A 23,255-nucleotide genomic window follows, 5' to 3' on the forward strand; every position below is an offset into this window, starting at 1 on the left:
GCCATGAATTTCTAGTAAAGTATTTAAAAAAAACACAACACCCAGAATAAAGTCCTTTAATTGAAATAAACACACAATTCTTTATTGTTCTAAATTAAACTATACTTACCATCACGCCCATTCCAGCTGAAGCCAACGATCTCCTGCAATAAAAGAAAAATAATAAACCAACCTCATCCTTACCTTTCCATGGTTCCCACGACAGCTTCAGCTCTGCTACATCGAGATGACAGGCTGGACCGCAGCAGAACGCTGCCATCCAGCCTGTCATGCCGCAGACACTGAGAAGAGCAGGCATGCTTGCGCTCCTCAGTGTCTCGCTGTGACGGCATCCAGATGAGCCGAGGTCATGTCCAATGAACTCGGCTCACCTCATGCACGTCACTGACAGCGTGGGAAAATTCTCCTGCACTCAGCGCTTCAGCGTGAGAATTCTCCCACGCTGTAAGTGACGTGCATGAGGTGAGCCGAGTTCATTGGACATGACCTCGGCTCATCTTTATGCCGTCACAGAGACAATGTGGAGCGCAAGCAAGCCTGCTCTTCTCAGTGTCTGCGGGATGACAGGCTGGATGGCGGCGTTCTGCTGCGGTCCAGCCTGTCATCTCGATGTAGCAGAGCTGAAGCTGTCATGGGAACCATGGAAAGGTAAGGATGAGGTTGCTTTATTATTTTATTTTTATTACAGGAGATCGTTGGCTTCAGCTGGAATGGGCGTGATGGTAAGTATGGTTTAATTTAGAACAATAAAGAATTGTGTCTTTATTTCAATTAAAGGACTTTATTCTGGGTGTTTGTGTTTTTTTTAACTTTGACTATGGGGTTAGTAATGGGGGTGTCTTATAGACGCCTCTCCATTACTAACCTGGGCTTGATGTCAGCTGGCATTATAAGCTGACATCAACCCCTGCCCTATTACCCCCTGCCACCGCACCAGGGCAGCGTGGAAGAGCGAGGCTAAGTGCCAGAATTGGCGCATCCTATGAATGCGCCATTTCTGGGGCGGCTGACGGCTGGTGTTTCTAGCCTGGGAGGGGGCCAATATTCATGGCTCCCTTCCTGGGCTATTAATATCAGCCCCCAGCTGTCTGCCTAGCCTTTGCTAGCTATTAAATTAGGGGGGACCCCACGTCATTTTTTTGGGGGGGGTCCCCCATTTTAATAGCTAGTAAAGGCTATGTATTCAGCTGGGGGCTGATATTAGTAGCCTGGGAAGCTCCGTGGGTATTACCCCCTTCCCAGGCTTCAAACATCTGCCCCAGCTGTCTGCTTAACCTCCGCTAGAGCCTAAAATTAAGGGGAACCCCACGCCAATTTTTTTAATAATAAATCCTTTATTTTAATACTAAATGACAAGTACAGTAACCAACACTATCACTGTACTTCATATATATGTGACTGACATGTTTCTATCTATCTAATCTATGTGTGAAGCTCTATTCTGTCTGTTATAAATTGTCGGGTACCGCTGCTGAATTGCCGGCCGGCTTTTTTAAAGAGACGGTGCATGAAAACACTATTATTTTTTTTGATAAATCCTTTACGCTAAATGACAAGTACAGTAACCAACACTGTCACTGTACTTCGTATATATGTGGCTGACATGTTTATATCTATCTAATCTATGTGTGAAGCTCTATTCTTTCGGTTCTAAATTGTCGGGTACCGGTGTATGCCGCTGCTGAATTGCCGGCTTTTCATGTTTCACTGTTGGCACTGTTCCCATCGATTTGGGCAATCACTGTAATGCCACAACCACCATGGCTGTGGCATTACAGTGAGTGGCAGACAATCCCTGCATGATTGGTGCTCTAAATAGCACCAGACATGCAGGACACGCTTTTGGTGCACGAACAGTTATCGAACATAACCTCGAACAGCCGAATTTTTTGCAAATCGTTCGGGTTCGTCGAACAACTCGAACACCGCCCAAAACAGCTCGAATTTGAGATTGGCGAACAGTTCTAGTCGAACACCGCTCATCTCTAGTTTGGACACAAGCCCTGAAGGGACCCACTAAACGCAATGTGAAAACACATGTATGATGGACTGGTGCTCCCAGAAATCTGACGTTTATCCTCTATCCTGTACACTGGAATTAAATGAAAAAACTCCTTCAGGCATATGCATTTTACGTACGCAAGCAATTTATACATTTCACAGATAGAACATGTACCTGCCTTTGTGGACCAAGTTCCCATGAAAAAAAAAACTAAAGAAAAAACCCCCAACAAAACGCACTGTGTGAAGATTTTAGAATTCTCATTCAATTTGCTGTTACTGTAAAACACTGCATTAATTCCAAGGAAAAAAGCATAAAAAAAAAACACAATATGTCAAGAAGGTCTAAGGATATTCAGCAAGTGCTAATCAGTATCAAGCCAGAAAGATTCCAGACCAAAGCATACCAGGGGCGGAATGTAAAATAAAAGGGGGCAAGATAGTAAGCCAACAGGCTACCCGAGTCCAGGATGGCGAGTCCATGGACCCACAGAAGCACATTCCCGATGCGAAACGGCCGTCGTCCAGTCCTGCACTCACCCGCACACCCCAGCCTACCGCTTCCCGTGATGACTTTTCTCTGAGTAAAGATTGTTTTACTGCTGCCGCTGGTGAGTGCTACCTTTCCCATGTTCTCTATATATTACTGTAGCAATCTTGGTGCAGCACCGAGGACCACCGGCAGGCAGTTTTTTGTTTCTATCTAGGGAACTACAAGTCCCATAGGCTCTAAAGCAGGGGTCCTCAAACTTTTTAAACAGGGGGCCAGTTCACGGTCCCTCAGACCATTGGAGGGCCGGAATATAGTTTTTTTTAAAAACTATGAACAAATTCCTATGCACACTGCACATATCTTATTTTGAAGTAAAAAAAACAATACAGGAACAAATACAATATTTAAAGTGAAGAACAAGTAATAGGAAGGTAACTGTACCCAATAGGCAGCATAGGTCCCCAATAGGCAGCATAGGTCCCCAATAGGCAGGTAAATGTTCCCAATAGGCAGGCTGTTTCCCCCTTATAATGCCATATGCAGGCTGTTTCCCCCCCTTATAATGCCCCATGAAGGATGTCACCCCCCATATAATGCCCCATGCAGGATGTCACCCCCCCATATAATGCCCCATGCAGGATGTCACCCCCCCATATAATGCCCCATGCAGGATGTCACCCCCCATATAATGCCCCATGCAGGATGTCACCCCCCCATATAATGCCCCATGCAGGATGTCACTCCCCCGTCTTTATAATGCCCCATGCAGGATATCACTCCCCCGTCTTTATAATGCCCCATGCAGGATATCACTCCCCCGTCTTTATAATGCCCCATGCAGGATATCACTCCCCCGTCTTTATAATGCCCCATGCAGGATATCACCCCCCCCTATATAAATGCCCCATGCAGGATATCACCCCCCCCCTATATAAATGCCCCATGCAGGATATCACCCCCCCCCTATATAAATGCCCCATGCAGGATATCACCCCCCCCTATATAAATGCCCCATGCAGGATATCACCCCCCCCTATATAAATGCCCCATGCAGGATATCACCCCCCCCCTATATAAATGCCCCATGCAGGATATCAACCCCCCCTATATAAATGCCCCATGCAGGATATCAACCCCCCCCTATATAAATGCCCCATGCAGGATATCAACCCCCCCTATATAAATGCCCCATGCAGGATATCACCCCCCCCATATAATGCCCCATGCAGCACGTCACCCCCCCCATATAATGCCCCATGCAGCACGTCACCCCTCCATATAATGCCCCATGCAGCACGTCACCCCCCCATATAACGCCCCATGCAGCACGTCACCCCCCCATATAACGCCCCATGCAGCACGTCACCCCCCCATATAACGCCCCATGCAGCACGTCACCCCCCCATATAACGCCCCATGCAGCACGTCACCCCCCCATATAACGCCCCATGCAGCACGTCACCCCCCCATATAACGCCCCATGCAGCACGTCACCCCCCCATATAACGCCCCATGCAGCACGTCACCCCCCAATATAACGCCCCATGCAGCACGTCACCCCCCAATATAACGCCCCATGCAGCACGTCACCCCCCCATATAACGCCCCATGCAGGATGTCACCCCCCCATATAATGACCTATGCCTCCATACATAAAAAAAAAAAAAAAAAAAAATCCAATACTCACCTCACTTCTCACTTGCTGCCGCTGCTCTACTCTGGTCCGGACTCCAGCGTCGCGGCGGCGTTGTCCCGCTCTGCGCTGCCTGTGACGGCACTCAGAAGGGCGCGGTGTAAAGAGGTCACCGCTCCCTCTGACCCGAGAAGTCTCAGGAAGCGCAGAGCAGGAAGACAGCGGATCTGCGGAGGCACGGGGAGAGGCAAGTATCCGCTTGCCGGGGCCCTGAGCCCATAGCCCGGCGGGCCGGATAAAAGTCCTCCGCGGGCCGCATGTGGAACGCGGGCCGTAGTTTGAGGACCCCTGCTCTAAAGACTGGAGCCTTCAGTACTCCATTTCTCTTGGGATTTAATAACCTAATTGCTTTGCCTGCAGCAGAACCAACTAGGATTTTAATACCTGCCCAGGTGACAGTGTAGCAAAGGACAGGCTCAAAATACCAAGAGGACACAAGGTGCTTAACCCCTGGTTACACTTACACAACAGTGTTGGAGTGCTAATGCAGTGAAGGAGAACTTCCAGGATAACACCACTCCAGAGCAATAGGAAAGGCTGGATTTGGAACTTCCCCAATCGTTTGTATAGGAGGGGAGAGTCATCTCTCCCTCTGGTATGAGGGACATTTAAAATGTGAATTCCTAAGGTCAGTCACATTATGCTTTCAAGACTGAACAGACATTAAATAGCTTGTTGAAAACCAACTACAGTCTCACTTTCCATAGTAAAGATGTTGAGCTCATGCTGTTACAGCAAGACTTAGCGGACAGACTGGCTCTTTTATACATGCCTGCAAAGAGCATTTCACGCTCAAGAAACCTCAAGGAGTAAAAAGGAATAATCCCCAGCAGTGACCGGAGAGGTTAGTAGACAATTAAGCAGGTCTTAGATGGATATAGTCGCTCAGTCACATGTGCATTTATAGAAGCAACATCTTTTCATGGAATAAGAGCTAGAAAATGCTCCAAAAAACAGTAAAAAATTCATGACAAAGTGACCAAACATTACATACAATATTACAGGCAGTCTGGTTTGCATAACGACATTAAGGGCGCAATCTGACGGTCGTATAAATCAGGCAGGAAAACACGTGTTCTTCTTATGCAGCAATTTTTGCGTGCTTTGTATTAATGCATCTTTCTCCCACTCATTAGAATGTGTGAAAAAAGACAGAAAACACTGAAAGAACTGACTTACTGCAGGTTGGAAACTGCAAGGAAAAAACACATGAAGAATACGGCAAAAATGTGACTTGTTCACATACCCCAATATCGCCTCATGAAAAAGGTCTAAATTTCCAGAAGAGAAGTAACCTGGTTATCTCCATAGAGAATGTACAGTCAGGTCTCCACTGACCCCCGGTCCCATAGAGGGTGCTGTGCCAGCGATCAATCCTCCACTCATCAGAAAACGGCTATGTCATAAATGTCTTTGGTGGGAAAACCACTTTAAAAAGAGACAATGTACAATTACTGAATGCTTACATTTGTACATGAGTTGATGCAGTGCTCCTGGCATCAAAGTGACATTACAGATTGTGGCTGGCTATGGCGGATCACATAAAAGCATGGACGCCAAAGGCTCTCTATATTCACAAGATGCTAATTTATTCTGACATTTCGCAAGACTGCCCTTCAGGCCAATACATGAGCCAGAAGACAACATGTTCCCCTCTGACCACTTCTCAGAGGGTACTACTACTGTATCTCTCATCTTGTTGTTCTGGGCTGCAGGTAAAATGGTTGCTTCTGAAGTGAAACAAAATGATAGAGCAGTGATGGGTAAAACACTATAGGCTTCAACGTTTTCTAGATGTGGCACTCATCTCCAATAATAATTTTTATTTATATAAACGCTAACATATTCCACAGCACTTTACAATTAAAATTGTAAATTTCCAAGAAAAATGCCACAGTTTTTAGTCTGAATTACGACCATTAATCCCCTGGATGAAGTGTTCAGATTATGGTCCTGTATATTGGGTTTGGAGGTCTGGAGTCATTTTTGGGTCTGATGTGTCATGTGCACTAATTGGGCCATGTTCACACTAATGGCCTGGCCAGCGTAATCATTGCTGGCCCTAAGAAGTGACATCAGCATAGACAACACGAATGCCAGCTCCGGATGTAGAGCTGATCTTTAGCGACTTGGGGATTCCTTAGCCCGGAGCAAACTACAGTTATGTGGTGCTCTATAAATGAAATGGGTGAGAATGTAATACTTCACCACTCCCCTGTCTGGTTGATAGACTCCCCTCTATAAGATGTCCTATACAGACCAGGCTGTTCTGATGGGGCAACTCTATCAAAGGGCTCAGACATCTACATTACAGGCATTATTCTCTACTTCTATATTACACTGAAAGCTGACATTTATTACTGTACTGTTCATGCTCCTTGCTTCAGAGTCGTAACCCATTATTTTGCAAAAAAAAATGCTGGAGGTGTGAATTAAAGGGTGTGTCTACGGTTTTGACCCATCAAAAGTGCTGACAGCAGTAGATAGGGGATGAGAGGTGTACCTATCTTTTTGAGAAAATGATTGATTCCAACACCGTTTTACCAAGTGCCATTTAAGTGGACTCTAGGGGCTCACTCACACTGGCGTATAAATCGGATGAGAGCAATGTGAGAAAACACTGCATTGCTCTCTGACCAATGTCAGTAAATGAGTCAGTGTTCATCTGCTAGTTTCTCAGATCAGACTGAAAAAAAATTAATTATAAAAAAAAAAAATCACAGAATGCTGCAATTCTCTGGGAGAATCAGATCGCACTCGCCAATGCAAGTGAATGGGTGAGAGAAAAAAAACAGAACAAAAACGCATGGCACATGGACCATGTATGTGTTGTCCTATTTTTAAGCACACCTATCAAAAGGAAATGTGATATTTCATCAGCAAAGTACAGTAAATTCACAGCCCAAACCATCAGAATAGAATAGATAGAAATAGGCCAGCGAGAGAGAGAGATTATATACTGACCAGCACATCCTAATGTGAACAGGTGCAAGCTGCAGAAACTGAATAAGATACATAAAAAGAAAGAGCAGCAGCACTCCATTATGGCCAAAATACATAAAGACAATAAAAACATTTGATTTAAATTGTGTTATTACTCAATGAACTTTACAGAGTAGTACCCATCAGACGGGGGGGGGGTCACCTTGCAGCGGTTGATGGGCACACATGAATTGGCCAATTTATGCGCTAAGAACCTCCGTTTTTTGTAAGTAAAGTTCATTGAATAATAACAGTTTAAATCAAACGTTTTATTTGTCTATGTATTTTGGCCATAATTGAGTGCTGCTGCATATTATATATATATATATATATATATATATATATATATATATATATATATATATATATATATATATATATATATATATATATATATATATATATATATATATATATATGGGTGCTTTGCATGCGTACTTTTCTTTCTATACTTGTGTTTAGCTAATAAATGAAAAAAAAATGTTGTGCAGTCCCCCCTATTTTTAATAACCAGGAGTTTTGTGTGTTTCTTTCGACTACAGGATTAGTAATGGGGGTTGATAGACTCCTCTCCATTACTAACCCCTGGGCTATGATGTCAGCAGACATTACACAGCTGACACCAACCCCAAAACTACTACTCCGATTGTCAACGCACCAGGGCAATCGGCAAGAGCCGAGGCGAAGCGCCAGAATTGCCGCATCTAATGGACGCGCCATTTCTGGGGCGGCTGAGGGCTGGTCTTATTAGGCTGGGAAGGGGGTCAATATCCATAGACCTTCCCAGCCTCTTAATACCAGCCCGCAGCTGTCTGCTTAGCCTTCGCTGGTTATTAAAAACTGCCTGTTTGTTAGGCAATCCCTGCATGTGTCACAGCTGTCTAAACAGCCGTGACACACGCAGCCATGGCGGCTCAAAGTTGTTGAGCATGCCGAAACTACTTGGGCAACACCCGAGTGTGCTCGGTGAAAGGGTTAACCGAGCACGCTCAACCACCACTAGTAATAACTTAACCCCTTCACTCCCAAGCCCATTTTCATCTTAATGACCAGGCCAAATTTTATAATTCTGCCCAGAGTCACTTTATGTGGTAATTAGTTTGAAATGCTTCAACGGATCCCAGTGAGTCTGAGACAGTTTTTTCTTGACATATTGTACTTCATGTTAGTGGTAAAATTTGTTTGATAGGAGTTGCATTCATTTGTGAAAATATCAGAAATTTGGCAAAAATTTCACAATTTTCAAACTTTTAATTCTTATGCCCTTAAACCAGTTATGTCACAAAATAGTTAATAAATAGCATTTACCACATGACTATTTTACATCCGCATCATTTTTTAAACAATTTTTTTTTGTTAGAATGGTTAGGCCATGTGCGCACGTTCAGGATTTGAAGCAGAAGTTTCCTTGAGCGTTTCTGCATCTCCTTTGCAGGAAAAATGCTGCGGAAAAACCACAGTTTTGCCGCGTTTTTGTACATCAATGAATGCTTTTTGGAGCTAAATAAAGTTATTTGGTGGGACATTGCTTAAACCCTTGGATTACCGTCAGAACTGGGGTGAGTATATTGGTTAACTTAAATGATTAAAGAATGTGTCTGTTGTATTTCAAATGTCTGGTGTGTTTATTTAACTCTTTACTTTATTTTATTTTAATTATGTTTGGTGATGAAAGGGTCTGATTGACACCTTGTCATCACCAAACAAAAGAGCTAGGTGTCAGCTGATCCCATTCACCCAATCTTCATTAGAATTGCTATTCATGTAATTTTTGGGGCAGCTGTGAGCTGCTATTTTTTAGCCTAGGAAGGTGTCATTAGGCAAACATGGTCCCTGGCCATTATTAACAGCTCACAGCTGTTTCGTTAGCAGCTAAGTCCCCACGAATAGCAACAAGTAGCGCTTTGGACGTAGCGCAATTTTGCAGCATCCAAACCGCGGTGTTCTAATGCCACACTTTTGTTGTCGATACATGTGCATATAGTGACACTTCAATCGGAAAAAATCTGCAGAAGGAGACTAGCGTGTCCGCTACAGAAATTGACATGCTGCGGGTGAGTTTTGGTACGTGGCCAAGGTCAGGAGCCGCTGCAGGTTTGACGTTACATGTTTATACAAAGTCAAACCCGCAGCGTCCAGATGTTACAGCATAGTGGGTGGGATCTCTAGATGTCCACTATGCGTTCATCAGAGGCTGAGGATCACCTGTGGACACTGACATGTAAAAATGAAAAAAAAAAAAAAAAACCTTACTCACCTGTCCAGCGGCCCACTGCGGGAGCGCGCTCGCTCCCAGCAGTGTATTGAGCTGCCAGGACCTGCGGTGACGTCAGCAATCAGCTGATCGGTCACGTGACCTCACCATGGAAACATTCTGAAGAATGTTCCCATGGTGGTAAGTTCACCGGGGCTGATAAGCTGATGAACCCCAGTGACCTGCAGCATGTATATTGACAGAGGTGATTTTACACCCGTCCGTGTACATTGCTGGCTTCTACAGCAGTGACATCAGTGATTGCTGATGTCACTGCTGTAGAAGTGACCCAGATCGCCGTGGGACACTCGTTCGTGGACTGCATCTTTGACAGCGGACAGGTGAGGGATATGGTTGTTTGTTATTTTACGTTTTTTTCAGGAGATCGAGGGATTCGGGACTGAGAGGGTAATTAAAAAAAAAAAATAAAATAATAATAATTGTAGAAACGTGTGTTTTTTTATTTCATTAAAATACTTTATTCTGGCCGTGTCTTTTATTGAAAAAGTGGTGACCATTTTACTACGCAGTTAATAATGGGGGCGTCTTATAGACGCCCTCTATTACTAACCTGGGCTTCACGTCAGCCGCTAATACAAGGCTGACGTGAACCCCAACCCCATTTGCCACCGCTACACGGCAGTGGGAAGAGCGGAGGCTAAGCACCAGTTTTAGCGCATCTTATGGATGTGCCATTTATGGGACTGCTGAAGGGTGATATTAATATCCAGAGGGGGCTAGTATTCATGGCCCCTTCCCTGGCTATTAAAATCAGCCCGCAGTTGTCTGTTTAGCCTTTTCTGGTTAGATTTTATAGGGAGATCCCATGTAAAAAAAAAAAATTCTGGGGTCCTCCTGTAATCTAGCCAGTGAAGGCTAAACAAACAGCTGTGGGCTGATATTAAATAGCCAGGGAACATTGTTGGCTAATGGCCCCTTCCGTGGCTACTAATATCCGCTCCCAGCAGTTGGCTTTCCCTCTGCTGGTTATAAAAATGATGCGGGAGCCCGCGCCATTTTTTTTATTTTTTATTTTTTTTTTTAATTTAGGCTCTGTGCCCACAATCCGGACGTAGCAGCGCTTTGGATGCAAAACGTTGCATTCTACTTAATGCAGGTAAATCCACCTGTTTACTAGACCATGCGTATTTACCGCATTCAATACATTCTAGTGGTCAAGTTTCTGTTGCGGAGACTAGCGACTCTGCAAGAGAATTTGACATACTGTGGTCCTGAAAGACGAGCTGCATGCCAGTGTCCACAGGTGATCCACAGCCTCTGATGCACACATAGTGAACATGGGATTTCTAGTGCTCCCATCCACTATGCTGTAACATCTGGACGCTGCAGGTTTGACGCTGTATAAACATGCAGCGTCAAACCTGCAGCGGCTCCTGGCCGTGGTCACGTACCCAAACTCCACCGCAGCATGTCAATTTCTGTATTGGAAAAGTTAGTCTCCGATGCTGATTTTGACCGATTGAAGTGTCATTATATACGGTGGATTCACATGTACCGACAACAAAAGTGCAGCATTAGAACACTGTTTTAGACGCAACAAAAATATGCTGCGTCCAAAGTGCTGATCAAGGGAAGGGTGGGATGTAGCTGCTAATGAACCAGCTGTGAACTGTTAATAATAGACAGGGACCATGTTTGCCAATGGCACCTTCCCAGGCTAAAAATACCAGCTCACAGCTGCCGCATAAATTAAGTGAATAGAAATGCTAATGAAGATTGGGTGAATGGGATCAGCTGACACCTCTTTTGTTTGGTGATGACAAGGTGTCAGACCCTTTCATCACCAAACCTAAATTAATGTAAAGAGTTAAACACACACAGCAAACACTTTATTTGAAATACAACAGACACATTCTTTAATCATTTAAGTTAACCAATATACTCACCCCAGTTCTGACGGTAATCCAAGGGTTTAAGCAATGTCCCACCAAATAACTTTATTTAGCTCCAAAAAGCATTCATTGATGTACAAAAACCACACAGAATTTCCGCATGCGTTTTTCCTGCCAAGGAGATGCAGAAACGCACAGGAAATTTCTGCTTCAAATCCTGATCGTGCGCACATAGCCTTACACAGGTTTAGGTGGGGGAATAACAGGAGTGCTTCTTTAATGAATAAAGCGCTACACAGGCATCTTAACAGTAGTGCCAGGGTTTGTGCATGGATTGACACTACAGCCAGGTACATAAGCCCAACTACAATTAGAAACCTATTTTGTGTGACAACTTAACCCATCATATGCAATGTAGATCAGGCTCTGGTGTCTTCACAGGTAAACTATGGATCCCAAGATAAGGAAATCCATTCAACACAACCTCTGCCCATTTGTCCCATGGACATTATAGAACAGGGTTCCTCTCCATTTGGTCTCATTAAGACAGCTGTAGTACAGCCACAAGTCCCTACCTGAGGACGCTGTCAGACAGCCATATAACATGGACAAGGATTGCATCACCGAGCACGGACTGGCCGGCTGCTCTCCTGACCAGTGTGACAGATGCATAGAAATACACTACGCTGTCACACCTGGGTCAGGAGAAACGCCGGCCAGTCCGAGCATTGCGATGTGATCGCTGTCCGTGTCATATGGCTGTATGACTGTGCCCTAACTGTATCAACAGGGAATAACAACATAGCTCTAAGATTATGTTGGTTGGGTGCTGGACTGTAGGCTCAAGCCAGGACTAAGGACTGTAATACAGATGGAAAATACTGTAGACCTCCATTACATCTGTCTGAATGAGACCACAGCCAGACCGAAGTTGCTGACAAAGAATAATTCTTGTTCTGGTGGACCTAGCTTATCCATGCATTGCAGAATAACTTGTGTGTAATATTACACTTAAATAGTTAATTAATATCAGCGCTCCCACTTGAGTGTACTGCTGCTGCAATGAGCGACAGGTTACCTGCTAGTCTCTGCCCGGTTAAGTTATAATAAAATTAAACAAAATGCAGACTGCGCTGCAGTGCACAATGTCTCTGTGGTAAGAGTAGTGTAAGGCTGCGTGCCCACGAAGCATTTTCCAAGCGTTTATGCTGCGGAATTTAAGCAGCGTAAACGCTTGGGAAACGCTTGGTAATCCATCCCCCATGGTCCCCAATGACAAGCCGCAATGTCAATGCCCATGCTGCTGATTTTTCTGCAGCATTTATGCTGAGCTCAAAAATCTGCAGCATATCCATTAATTTTGCGGACACGCAGCGTAATCGCCGCCATTGACTTGCATTGGACCGCGTGACATAAGCATCACTACATGTGCACAAGCGGATATCACACGGTTCAATGTGCGGATGGTACCCAGGTCTGGAGGAGAGGAGACTCTCATCCAGACCTGGGTACCATAGAACCTGTTAAAAAAAAGAATTTAAAATAAAAAATAAAGATTATACTCACCTTCCGATGTCCTCCCGGTGTTTTCTCCGCCGCATCCGGTCTCTTGCACTGCTTGCGCTGTTGTGAAGGACCTGCCATGACGTCATTGAGTCATGTGACCTGACACATGACTGAATGACGTCACCGCAGGTCCTTCACACCACCACGAGCAGTGAAAGAGACCGGACGCGGTGGAGAAAACACCGGGAGGACATCGGAAGGTGAGTATAATCTTTATTTTTTACCATTCTTATTCTTTTTTTTTTTTAACTAACTTGGTCACACTACTATAAATCCATGCCGGTTGCATGGATTTATAGTGTGAACAAGTTGAAAAGCACTTTCCAAGTGATGCTAAAATCGCTTGGAAAAGCGCTTGATAACCCGCATGCAGAAATGCATGCAAAAACGCTTGACAAACGCTTCTACCTGGGGGGAAAAAACTCATGTAAAATCCGCATGCGTTTTTCCTGCCAGGGAGAAGCGTAAAAAATATGCAGCATTTCTGCATCGTGGGCACATAGCCTAATACTGGTAATTTACAAGAAATGCTTTTCTTATCTGTAAAAACACTTGTCCGGGATTCAAAGTGATATGTCTTCTGGATAGGATGTTACAAAATATAAAGATTTCAGGGGTACCAGATACAAAATTACTGTGGATAATCCGTCAATGTTGTCTCTTCCTCCACACTTGAAGATTAAAGGGGTTCCCACTACTAGAACAACCCCTTCTTGATCTAAATGTTTGCCCCCGATAAAATAAATCCCATGCCGGTGAGGTGTCGGCACTGTCTGTGTCTTTTGTCAAATTGAACATGAAAAGGAAGTCCAGGCTGCAGCTGATCTCTGACTTCCTCTACATGTTCAATTTCTCAGAAGGCTGAGTGGGTGCCTGGCTCAGATATCACAATACCACACGAGAGCCCCTGACTGCGAGTGCCGACACTGCTGGAATGGCGCTGGCACAGTAGGAGAGTACAAGCTTTTTTATCTTATCGGGGCCAAGCATGGGGTATGAGAAGGAGTTGTCCAAGTAGAGGACAACTTCTTTAAGAGTCTTTGTGGATGAATGATCAGCAAGTCAAAGTCTCCCTACTACACTCTGGTAGGCAGCACTGCAATCAGATGAACGCCTTGTAAGCGATCGGCCCTAACAATGTGACGTCACCCGCTACGAAAGGTCCATGGAACAGAAAGGAGTTTTCTGATCCTATGCGTTTCGAATGTATAGTCCTTCTTCCTCAGGGAATTGGATCTCCTCTGGACCTAGTCAGTATTCAAGTCGCTACAAGTTGGACAGATGCTTCTTAATCTTCACATGTGGCAGAAGAGACGTCCTTGACGGGTGATCCACAGTCATTTTATATCCGGTAGCCCTGAAAGCTTTATATTTTGTAAAATCGTATCCAGAAGACATCGCTTTGAATCCTGGACAACTGTTTTCACAGATAAGGAAAGCATTTCATGTAAGTTACTAGTGTTACCATAATTGCACAAACGGAACAAGTTGGGAGAAACCAGTGGTCACACGCATGTTCACCAGATCACTGCAGGGAAGTCAACCAAGACCTGTGTAGCGCACTGGAGCAGCGGCATGGAGTTTTATTTTATTAACTTTTCAGCACAAAAAAAAAATCTACACATCTTAAGGCTAAGTTCACACAACCATAAAAAACACCTGAATTTCATCCAGAAAAATTGGAACATTATTTTATTATTTGTCATCAGTATGCAAGTAGCTATTAAATATCCGTAGTTTTTAAAAATAGACAGAGAACTATGATCTCAGTGTGATTACAATGAGAGCAGATTGTCATTACAGGGGTGGTGCGATGCCCAAAATCATTTTCATCCTAAATCCCTTTCTAGTTAGTGCCATAATCTAAAATATTTTCTAATATACTTGAATTAAAAAATTTCCTAACTACACTAACTGCTTTTTTACTTTTTTCCCCCACTTGATTACGCTTTGTTTGAGAATTCCAGTGCATGCTGGGATACTCAAATGAAGAGTCAACAGGGGGCAGAGGCTGCGGTCTCTGCCACAGTCGCTGTCCCTCCCTGAAATGAAGTATCATCAGTGACGCTCATTTCAGGGCCTGGGCTAGTTCCTGCACGATGTGGACAAATGACAGCGCGCTCTCTGTTGGCGGCTCAGATGAGCAGTAAAGCGCTGACAACAAAGCACTTTGTCAGAATACCCAGCATGCAGAGACCAGTGAATTCACTTATGATCGCGGCGCAAAAAAAACAAAAAACGCATGTGGATTGTACATGCGTTTTTCCTGCCAGGGACATGCGGATGTGAAGCGTTCTTCACTTTCATTTCCACATGCGGGTTGACAAGCGATTTCCAAGCGATTTTAGCATCACTTGGAAAGTGCTTGACAACACTATATAAATCCATGCAAACAGCATGGATTTATATACTGTGACCGAAAGAATGGTAAAAAAGAAAAAAATAAATCTATACTTACCTTCCGATGGCCCGCGCTGTCTTGCTTCACCGTCCCAGCTGCCAGCAGCGGTAGACTGAAGGACCTGCCGACGTCAGCGTCGCGTGACCCGTCACATGACTCCGACGTCAGCGCAAGTCCTTCATTCCATAGCGAACTGCCGGCAAGCAAGGAGGAGCGCAGCACGGGCCGCCAGAAGATACGTATAAATTTATTTTTTATTTTATTTTTTTACAGTTTTCTATGGTACCCAGGTCCGGAGGAGAGTCTCCTCTTCTCTAGACCTGGGTACCATCCGCACATTAGAACGCATGGAATGAGCATCTACATATACAGTGATGCGTAATCCATGTGGTCTAATGCAAGTCAATGGCGGTGAAAACGCAGCACTTCCGCAAAATAATTGGTAGTGCTGCATTTTTTTCCGCAATGATAATCCGCAGCATGTGCACAGCACATGCGGATTATCATTGGGGAACATGGCAGACCTTCTACCATGCGTTTAAGCGTTTCTGCAGCGTTTTTGCCGCTGCGGAAACGCTTAAAAAACGCATCGTGGGCACACAGCCGAGAAGTACACAGCCCCGAGGCAGATTCTCAGGGAGATCTGTGTCCGGCCCATAGATTTTAACACTTCATTTACATACTAGGAAGAAACATAGATTTCTCAGGAATAGAAAATCGAAATACAGACATCAAAGTATCAGGTTATTCAACTTTCTATGGCCTACATGCCAATATAGACTACTTAGGAGGGTTGATCCTGACAGAATCCCCTTAAGAAGTGTGTCTCAATATTTTCATCCATGTAGTATATGGATGTACAGCACAGACCAAAAGTTTGGACACACCTTCTAATTTAAAGATTTTTCTGTATTTTCATGACTATGAAAATTGTACATTCACACTGAAGGCATCAAAACTATGAATTAACACATGTGGAATTATATACTTAACAAAAAAGTGTGAAACAACTGAAAATATGTCTTATATTCTAGGTTCTTCAAAGTAGCCACCTTTTGCTTTGATGACTGCTTTGCACACTCTTGGCATTCTCTTGATGAGCTTCAAGATGTCGTCACCGGAAATGGTCTTCCAACAATCTTGAAGGAGTTCCCAGAGATGCTTAGCACTTGTTGGCCCTTTTGCCTTCACTCTGCGGTCCAGCTCACCCCAAACCATCTCGATTGGGTTCAGGTCTGGGGACTGTGGAAGCCAGGTCATCTGGCATAGCAAACCCATCACTCTCCTTCTTGGTCAAATAGCCCTTACACAGCCTGGAGGTGTGTTTGGGGTCATTGTCCTGTTGAAAAATAAATGATGGTCCAACTAAACGCAAACCGGATGGAATAGCATGCTGCTACAAGATGCTGTGGTAGCCATGCTGGTTCAGTATGCCTTCAATTTTGAATAAATCCCCAACAGTTTCACCAGCAAAGCAGCCCCACACCATCACACCTCCTCCTCCATGCTCCACGGTGGAAACCAGGCATGTAGAGTCCATCCGTTCACCTTTTCTGCGTCGCACAAAGACACGGTGGTTGGAACCAAAGATCTCAAATTTGGACTCAGCAGACCAAAGCACAGATTTCCACTGGTCTAATATCCATTCCTTGTGTTCTTTAGCCCAAACAAGTCTCTTCTGCTTGTTGCCTGTCCTTAGCAGTGGTTTCCTAGCAGCTATTTTACCATGAAGGCCTACTGCACAAAGTCTCCTCTTAACAGTTGTTGAAGAGATGTGTCTGCTGCTAGAACTCTGTGTGGCATTGACCTGGTCTCTAATCTGAGCTGCTGTTAACCTGCGATTTCTGAGCCTGGTGACTCGGATAAACTTATCCTCAGAAGCAGAGGTGACTCTTGGTCTTCCTTTCCTGGGGCGGTCCTCATGTGAGCCAGTTTCTTTGTAGCTCTTGATGGTTTTTGCAACTGCACTTGGGGACACATTCAAAGTTTTCCCAACTTTTCGGATTGACTGACCTTCATTTCTTAAAGTAATGATGGCCACTCGTTTTTCTTTACTTAGAATTTGTATTATGGCAAGAAAAAAGCAGCTAACAGTCTATTCAGTAGAACTATCAGCTGTGTATCCACCAGACTTCTGCACAACACAACTGATGATCCCAACCCCATTTATAAGGCAAGAAATCCCACTTATTAAACCTGACAGGGCACACCTATGAAGTGAAAACCATTTCCGGTGACTACCTCTTGAAGCTCATCAAGAGAATGCCAAGAGTGTGCAAAGCAGTCATCAAAGCAAAAGGTGGCTACTTTGAAGAACCTAGAATATAAGACACATTTTCAGTTGTTTCACACTTTTTTGTTAAGTATATAATTCCACGTGTTAATTCATAGTTTTGATGCCTTCAGTATGAATGTACAATTTTCATAGTCATGAAAATACAGAAAAATCTTTAAATAAGGTGTGTCCAAACTTTTGGTCTGTACTGTATATAAATAAATCAATGTATACTTTTACTTGAGCTGAATGTCCAGAACACTTGTGTATATTTACATGGAGGGAAGAGGTACACTACCCCCTATGCGCTAATTCCTCACCTGTGGGAACACTTCAGCAGGCAATTACAGCCTCACTCACGTTACATACACGATCGCATTATGCCTCCTGCCATGTACAGAGCTCAGGGGCCCAGCCCTCTCACACGCGACCCCATTATCCACCAGGGGTCCAGTCCTCTCACACGCGACCCCATTATCCACCAGGGGTCCAGTCCTCTCACACGCGACCCCATTATCCACCAGGGGTCCAGTCCTCTCACACGCGACCCCATTATCCACCAGGGGTCCAGTCCTCTCACATATGACCCCATTATCCACCGGGGGTCCAGTCCTCTCACATATGACCCCATTATCCACCGGGGGTCCAGTCCTCTCACATATGACCCCATTATCCACCGGGGGTCCAGTCCTCTCACATATGACCCCATTATCCACCGGGGGTCCAGTCCTCTCACATATGACCCCATTATCCACCGGGGGTCCAGTCCTCTCACATATGACCCCATTATCCACCGGGGGTCCAGTCCTCTCACATATGACCCCATTATCCACCGGGGGTCCAGTCCTCTCACATATGACCCCATTATCCACCGGGGGTCCAGTCCTCTCACATATGACCCCATTATCCACCGGGGGTCCAGTCCTCTCACATATGACCCCATTATCCACCGGGGGTCCAGTCCTCTCACATATGACCCCATTATCCACCGGGGGTCCAGTCCTCTCACATATGACCCCATTATCCACCAGGGGTCCAGTCCTCTCACATATGACCCCATTATCCACCAGGGGTCCAGTCCTCTCACATATGACCCCATTATCCACCAGGGGTCCAGTCCTCTCACATATGACCCCATTATCCACCAGGGGTCCAGTCCTCTCACATATGACCCCATTATCCACCAGGGGTCCAGTCCTCTCACATATGACCCCATTATCCACCAGGGGTCCAGTCCTCTCACATATGACCCCATTATCCACCAGGGGTCCAGTCCTCTCACATATGACCCCATTATCCACCAGGGGTCCAGTCCTCTCACATATGACCCCATTATCCACCAGGGGTCCAGTCCTCTCACATATGACCCCATTATCCACCAGGGGTCCAGTCCTCTCACATATGACCCCATTATCCACCAGGGGTCCAGTCCTCTCACATATGACCCCATTATCCACCAGGGGTCCAGTCCTCTCACATATGACCCCATTATCCACCAGGGGTCCAGTCCTCTCACATATGACCCCATTATCCACCAGGGGTCCAGTCCTCTCACATATGACCCCATTATCCACCAGGGGTCCAGTCCTCTCACATATGACCCCATTATCCACCAGGGGTCCAGTCCTCTCACATATGACCCCATTATCCACCAGGGGTCCAGTCCTCTCACATATGACCCCATTATCCACCAGGGGTCCAGTCCTCTCACATATGACCCCATTATCCACCAGGGGTCCAGTCCTCTCACATATGACCCCATTATCCACCAGGGGTCCAGTCCTCTCACATATGACCCCATTATCCACCAGGGGTCCAGTCCTCTCACATATGACCCCATTATCCACCAGGGGTCCAGTCCTCTCACATATGACCCCATTATCCACCAGGGGTCCAGTCCTCTCACATATGACCCCATTATCCACCAGGGGTCCAGTCCTCTCACATATGACCCCATTATCCCCCAGGGGTCCAGTCCTCTCACATATGACCCCATTATCCACCAGGGGTCCAGTCCTCTCACATATGACCCCATTATCCCCCCTGCACATTCCTCAGGGGCCCAGTCCTCTCACATATGACCCCATTACCCCCCCTGTACAGTCCTCAGGTGTCCAGTCCTCTCACATATGACCCCATTATCCCCCCTGTACAGTCCTCAGGTGTCCAGTCCTCTCACATATGACCCCATTATCCCCCCTGCACATTCCTCAGGGGTCCAGTCCTCTCACATATGACCCCATTATCCCCCCTGCACATTCCTCAGGGGTCCAGTCCTCTCACATATGACCCCATTATCCCCCCTGCACATTCCTCAGGGGTCCAGTCCTCTCACATATGACCCCATTATCCCCCCTGCACATTCCTCAGGGGCCCAGTCCTCACACATATGACCCCATTATCCCCCCTGCACATTCCTCAGGGGTCCAGTCCTCTCACATATGACCCCATTATCCCCCCTGTACATTCCTCAGGTGTCCAGTCCTCTCACATATGACCCCATTATCCCCCCTGTACATTCCTCAGGTGTCCAGTCCTCACACATATGACCCCATTATCCCCCCTGTACAGTCCTCGGGGGCCCAGTCCTCACACATATGACCCCATTATCCCCCTGTACAGTCCTCAGGGGCCCAGTCCTGTCACATATGACCCCATTATCCCCCCTGTACAGTCCTCAGGAGTCCAGTCCTCTCACATATGACCCCATTATCCCCCCTGTACATTCCTCAGGTGTCCAGTCCTCACACATATGACCCTATTATCCCCCCTGTACAGTCCTCGGGGGCCCAGTCCTCACACATATGACCCCATTATCCCCCTGTACAGTCCTCAGGGGCCCAGTCCTGTCACATATGACCCCATTATCCCCCCTGTACAGTCCTCAGGGGCCCAGTCCTGTCACATATGACCCCATTATCCCCCCTGTACAGTCCTCAGGGGCCCAGTCCTGTCACATATGACCCCATTATCCCCCCTGTACAGTCCTCAGGGGCCCAGTCCTGTCACATATGACCCCATTATCCCCCCTGTACAGTCCTCAGGGGCCCAGTCCTGTCACATATGACCCCATTATCCCCCCTGTACAGTCCTCAGGGGCCCAGTCCTCTCACATATGACCCCATTATCCCCCCTGTACAGTACTCAGGGGCCCAGTCCTCTCACATATGACCCCATTATCCCCCCTGTACAGTACTCAGGGGCCCAGTCCTGTCACATATGACCCCATTATCCCCCCTGCACAGTCCTCAGGTGTCCAGTCCTCTCACATATGACCCCATTATCCCCCCTGCACATTCCTCAGGGGCCCAGTCCTCTCACATATGACCCCATTATCCCCCCTGCACATTCCTCAGGGGCCCAGTCCTGTCACATATGACCCCATTATCCCCCCTGTACAGTCCTCAGGTGTCCAGTCCTCTCACATATGACCCCATTATCCCCCCCTGCACAGTCCTCAGGTGTCCAGTCCTCTCACATATGACCCCATTATCCCCCCCTGCACATTCCTCAGGTGTCCAGTCCTCTCACATATGACCCCATTATCCCCCCTGTACAGTCCTCAGGGGCCCAGTCCTGTCACATATGACCCCATTATCCCCCCTGTACAGTCCTCAGGAGTCCAGTCCTCTCACATATGACCCCATTATCCCCCCTGTACATTCCTCAGGTGTCCAGTCCTCACACATATGACCCTATTATCCCCCCTGTACAGTCCTCGGGGGCCCAGTCCTCACACATATGACCCCATTATCCCCCTGTACAGTCCTCAGGGGCCCAGTCCTGTCACATATGACCCCATTATCCCCCCTGTACAGTCCTCAGGGGCCCAGTCCTGTCACATATGACCCCATTATCCCCCCTGTACAGTCCTCAGGGGCCCAGTCCTGTCACATATGACCCCATTATCCCCCCTGTACAGTCCTCAGGGGCCCAGTCCTGTCACATATGACCCCATTATCCCCCCTGTACAGTCCTCAGGGGCCCAGTCCTGTCACATATGACCCCATTATCCCCCCTGTACAGTCCTCAGGGGCCCAGTCCTCTCACATATGACCCCATTATCCCCCCTGTACAGTACTCAGGGGCCCAGTCCTCTCACATATGACCCCATTATCCCCCCTGTACAGTACTCAGGGGCCCAGTCCTGTCACATATGACCCCATTATCCCCCCTGCACAGTCCTCAGGTGTCCAGTCCTCTCACATATGACCCCATTATCCCCCCTGCACATTCCTCAGGGGCCCAGTCCTCTCACATATGACCCCATTATCCCCCCTGCACATTCCTCAGGGGCCCAGTCCTGTCACATATGACCCCATTATCCCCCCTGTACAGTCCTCAGGTGTCCAGTCCTCTCACATATGACCCCATTATCCCCCCCTGCACAGTCCTCAGGTGTCCAGTCCTCTCACATATGACCCCATTATCCCCCCCTGCACATTCCTCAGGTGTCCAGTCCTCTCACATATGACCCCATTATCCCCCCCCTGCACATTCCTCAGGTGTCCAGTCCTGTCACATATGACCCCATTATCCCCCCTGCACATTCCTCAGGGGCCCAGTCCTCACACATCACTGGCTTACTTATGGGGGCAGGAGAGAGCGCGCAGTAATCTCCCCCCATCTTCCCACCCAGCCATTCCCCGTTAGTCACAATACTGGACTACAAGGGCCGCCATGTATCACACCGATCCTTCCCCCTCCTGGTTTCCGGACTAACCGACCAATCACACCGACCAGGCCGCGGCCTCCACCAATGAGCGGGGCCCGAGGCGGGGAGTGCGGCCTGTCACCGGTCCGTGCAGTAAAGTTCAGCCTCTGACTTTGTGGCTCTCCCAGCACCGCGCCGATCTCCCCGGGGCCCCAAACACAAAAGCCCCGCTCACCGTGTAGCTGCCTCGCCGCTCTGCACGTCACCCGTCCGCGGAGATCAGCGGCTCACACTTTGCTCTCGCCGCTGACAGGCAATGCTTGTGACAAATAGGGACTTTCGTTAACCTTTTCGTGCGCGCTCCGGGAGACTAGGGGGAGGGGTCGGCGAGAACCGAAACAAGATGGCGGAGACAAGTGGAGGGAATTCACGCCCCCTTTTCCCCCTCCCGCCGTAGATATCCTGCGCGTGCGCACGACACACAGACACCCCCCACCCCGAGTAGCCCGCTGACCAATAAGAGCCTGAGCTATAGGGTGATTGATGGATGTGTGCTGTCTCCATGGTAACGCGGCCTAAAGTTTTGCTGACGGAAGCCCAGATTTATCAAATTTGCTTTGTGTCTATGGTTATGGTGCGCTATGGAGTTAGGAGCCATTTGTCAGCGATGCCACATGTATTGTTTCCTGTTATCTGTCATTCTAAACCTTGTGGTCATTAAACCTCTAACAAGTGCTGTCTTCTATAAATGTTTAGGGTTTTCTGGATCCCCAGGTGATGCATTCCCACCTGGAGATTGAGGAGTCTGCCATTGCTGGCCTTAGCGACCAATCACAGCGCAGCTTTCATTCTATAATCGGCTCCTTCCGTATAATAGCTTCACCCTGGTTGCTTTTGGGCAACAAACACAATTTTTCTTTCACTTTCCGAAATCTCCCCCATAGTGATTTTTTTAATGATTTGTTGTAAACTCTGCAAAATTAAGGATCAATACATCCACACCTCCCACCTTTTGAAGAACAGAAAGAGGGACAGATGTTGCAGTGCGGCAGCGTGCCACAGCAAATTTTGGCCACACCCCAA

At 46.8% G+C, this 23,255-nt stretch overlaps 1 protein-coding gene across 1 annotated transcript in view; it reads right to left on the bottom strand.

Annotated features, from left to right (window-relative positions):
* Positions 1 to 22,639, bottom strand: part of NFYC (nuclear transcription factor Y subunit gamma) — a 65,405-nt gene extending 42,766 nt beyond the window's left edge. Inside the window, exon 1 of the mRNA XM_073665728.1 lies at positions 22,408 to 22,639. The gene's annotated coding sequence lies outside the window, so the exon portion shown is untranslated. The remainder of the gene's footprint in view (positions 1 to 22,407) is intronic.
* Between the last annotated feature and the right edge of the window lie 616 nt (positions 22,640 to 23,255).

This window comes from Phyllobates terribilis, unplaced genomic scaffold, assembly GCF_046119375.1.
Source record: "Phyllobates terribilis strain yellow unplaced genomic scaffold, ASM4611937v1 Scaffold_2__4_contigs__length_985480577, whole genome shotgun sequence".
Taxonomy (NCBI): Eukaryota; Metazoa; Chordata; class Amphibia; order Anura; family Dendrobatidae; genus Phyllobates; species Phyllobates terribilis.